The sequence below is a fragment of the Sapajus apella genome, unplaced genomic scaffold (genome assembly GCF_009761245.1).
Source record: "Sapajus apella isolate SASKATOON/1434 unplaced genomic scaffold, GSC_monkey_1.0 scaffold3, whole genome shotgun sequence".
NCBI lineage: Eukaryota > Metazoa > Chordata > Mammalia > Primates > Cebidae > Sapajus > Sapajus apella.
Genome location: NW_022436943.1, coordinates 24,436,630 through 24,440,889, shown reverse-complemented (window position 1 = coordinate 24,440,889; position 4,260 = coordinate 24,436,630).

Sequence of the window (4,260 nt, the reverse complement as noted above, 5' to 3'; positions counted from 1 at the left end):
TTTGAATTTTGTACCACCACTTAGTAAACATGTGATTGTGGGAAAATAATTTTACCTTTCTGTTTTATAATTGGAAAAGTGGGGCTTCTAGTATTATTACCTCATAGGACTCTTGACGCAGTTAAATGAGATGGTTCATGTGAAGTATTTGGAGCTCATTTTGTCACATGGTAAGTGACAATACATTTTATTCATTGTCATACGTATTATTATTATCTCTAAACTTTAATATATGAATACTGGAAGAGAGAGGGTCTCTCTTCCTCTGAGATCATGAGCTATGACAATAAGCTGGAACTACTGGTGGCCATTTTTCCATTGGAGGATGCGTAACTCAAAAGAAAGCAGGGACCCTGGTGAGCAGTGCTGTTACAATATCCCTAAGGCTCTTGGATTCAGCCATTCCTCAAGGTAGTTTACCTTTGGAGTTCTCACTTGCTGAATCAATAATCTTTTTGTTTTTGAGACACAGTCTCTCACCGTCACCCAGGCTGGAGTGTAATGGTGTTATCTCGGCTCACTGCAACCTCTGCCTCCTGGTTTCAAGCGATTCTCCTGCCTCAGCCTCCAGAGTAGCTGGGATTACAGGTGCCTACCACCACGCCTGGCTAGTTTTCAAAAAATTTTTTATTAGAGATGGGATTTCACTCTGTTGGCCAGGCTGGTCTCGAACTTCTGACCTTAAGTGATCTGCCTGCCTCAGCCTCTAAAAGTGCTGGGATTACAGGTATGAACCACAGTGTCCGGCCTGAGTCAATAATCTTTAAGCTAGTTTGAGATGTATTTCTAGCACTAGCAAAATTTTTTTCTGGTCATTCACTCATTCTAACATACTTTAAATAGTGCTGTCGCTCTTCACCTAAAGCACAGTTCTGCTGTAATATTTGTTGCTTAAACTCTCTATAAGCTTCCCAGTTTTTAAAAAAATAAAACCCAACTTCCTCAGTTTGGTATTTAACATTCTTTTTGACATATCAAAATCTACTTCTCTAGTGTAATGTTCCACTCTGGCTGTATCCCTAACATCCATCTTCTGGATGGGCTGGAGGGCATTTTTCTTGACCAGGTTCTTGACTGAGTTGCTCCTGTGCCTCCAGGAATGGCTGCCTCTCATCTGGACTGAGATTCCATCAGTGCCTCACCTGGCCATTTAATAAATGGACCCGCCATCCTTCAAGGCCTTGTGCAAATGTCACCTTTCTGAAAATTTGCTTTATTGGAGCTGGAAGGGACTATCCTACCTTCTCTAGGCCTTTGCTTTGCTCCTCCTATAGGACGTGTTACTGATATTTTAGTATCAATATTATTGTTAATTTAAAAGTTGTGATATTAACATTTTTATAAGATCATTGATTCTTTTGTACTTGGAATAAAATCTTACTACTATTGTGTATAAAGTCTCACATGATCTGGCTCCTTTCAGCTTTCTGACATCATATCATATGACTGTTCCTTGTACAATAGGCTCCACCCACATAGGCAATTATATGCTTCAGTAAACTCAGCTTTTATTGCAATCAGTCAGCTGTCCCATTTTCTACAAGGCTCTGTTTCCAGATCCTTCATGATTGGTTCCTGCTCATTATTTAGGCTCTGGTTCTCAGAGGAGCCTTTACTGATTATACTAACTAAATTAGTCCCTTACCTCCCCTCTGGAATCTCTATCCCATTATCCTATACTATTTTCTTTATAAAACTTACAGCTGGATTAAATTGCCATATTTACTGGTTTACTTCTTGGATGTCTGTTTCTGCCCCCTTCCCTTCCTAACTCCACAACATTAAAAGTTCCATGAGGAGGCCGGGCGTGGTGGCTCACGCCTATAATCCCAGCACTTTGGGAGGCCGAGGCGGGTGGATCACAAGGTCAAGAGATCAAGACCATCCTGGTCAACATGGTGAAACCCCGTCTCTACTAAAAATACAAAAATTAGCTGGGCATGGTGGCGCATACCTGTAGTCCCAGCTACTCAGGAGACTAAGGCAGGAGAATTGCTTGAACCCAGGAGGCGGAGGTTGAGGTGAGCCGAGATTGTGCCATTGCACACCAGCCTGGGTAACAAGAGCGAAACTCCATCTCAAAAAAAGAAAAAAAAAAAGTTCCATTAGGGTAGAGATCTTAGGTTTTGCTTAATACTATGTTTCCATGACCTAGAATAAGGATTAGCACATGGTCAATGTTTCATAAATATTTGTTAAATGAACATTTTCTAACCTGTTTACTACAAAGGTACAGGAGCTAATTATCAAGTATTTTACTTTTTGCATAGTATATGCACACAGTAAATATTTGATGAGTGAACAATTTCATCCTGTTATGTTGAACCATAGGAAACTGTCATATTTGTATGTCAAAATGATTAAATATTGGCAATTGCCTATGGTTCAACCTAGTATCTTCAACAGTTTTTTTTCAAAGAATTAAACTTACCTAGAGAGAATTCTGGCATATGTTGTTGGCTATTGGGAGGTGATCTCTAGGTGCCTGGAAGGTCCTGCCAGATAGGAATGTCTTTGCCTTTGGGCTTTGGGATGTGCCATGTAAGATCTGAACTCTAGAGGAATTGGAGACTAGAGGCACTAGCCCATACTTTCAGGAGGGTATGGTAAGGGTCAGCCACACAGGATGTATGTGATCAACTGCAGTAAAAACTCTGGGTACTGAGGGCCTGGTGAGTTTCCCAGGCTGGCAATACTCCGTGTGTACTGTCAGACGTTGATACTGGGAGAACTGTGCAGTGTGTGGCTCCACAGGGAAGGGATGACCAGTAGTTCTGCAACTGGAAACTTCCCAGATTCTTCCTCCTGTGCATTGCTTCCTTAGGCTGGTTCTAATTTGTACCTTTGCCTACTGTAAACATGGCAGTGAGTCTCATAGCTTTCATGGAGTCATTCTAGCAAATTATTAAACCTGAGGGTGGTTTCTGAATCTGTAGCCAGTTGGTCTGAAGAGATGGTGGCCCTGGGAACCTGCTGGGGTTCTCACTCTGAAGCAAGAGCAGTCTTCTGGGGCCTGTTCCCTCAGACTGTACAGTTCAAGTAAGTTATTACATGTTTAAATAGTTATTTACTCAAGTCTAAAGATTGTGATCATGTCATTATTACTCAGTGTCTGTGACAGTGTCAGCCAGTTAAACTCTAGACACTTTCTTCCTGCATTTGTCTTCCTGCATTTGCAATGCTCATTGGAGTAGGTTACTAAACTGTTCTCATGAAGTAATTAGACCGTCAGTTTATATTGAACATTTAAAATGAAGGTAACCAATTGAACATAATCAAGTGCCTAAATCTACTGTACAGAAAATTCTGTGCTAGGACCTGTTATTCCAGAGTGAGATCAATATCAAAGAAGATAAGAATCAGAATGGCTCTAAGAACAGAAAATATGGCATGAGTTCTCATTCTACTTGATCTTTATCAGATATGAATAAAATGTCCAAAACTTTTTGAGTCAACTCTGCTCATGGATGGAGTCAGACCTTACACTATACCCCTACCTTCAATCTTCCCAAGAGTAATCATAATTTCCCAAATTGCTCTTTTTATCTCTAGTTCTATAAGGAATTACTGCCGTCTCATGATAGTTCTTCAGGTGGTAGTTGAGTTGGCAAGTGATGGTTAAGCAACTTTACATAGAAGTTAAAGGAGACTTTATACAAAAAAAGTGCTCATCTTCCAACAGAGTTGGGTTTAAACCTAGCTATTCCAAATTATTACCTTTTCTCTAATGCCTCCAAATTTTCATTTTTTTTTTTTGGCAGAAAATGGCTTTTTGTCTTTTTATATTTTAGCTCAACCATTTGTAACTGATCTAAAATTATAGATGCTTTAAAAATATATTGAATGGCAGTTACATTTTTTGCATGATACTATTTCTAGTCTACTAACATGAAGTTAATTTGATTAAATATTACTTGTAAATAAAACAAATGAACAAACTGCTTATTGGAAATTACTTCTTAGAAATCTCCTCTTTCAAAGCATGGAACCTAAGATACTGAGAGATGGTAAATAATAAAAAGACAATCTTTAGTCCTGAGGAGCTTACACTTTAAAGTAGGCGATATGAGTGGCATAAAATATTGCAAATATGCATTGTGATACAGGTAGAGCCACACCTGCTATTTTCAGAGAGCTAGAGATACATCCTATTGGAAAACACAGGAGTATACACGTTCAGTGGCATTTCAGTGCCAACCTGCAGAGTAATGAAGCAGTTGAAATCATTTCAACCAGCCTCTGTGCCTGTCTTTGCTCATT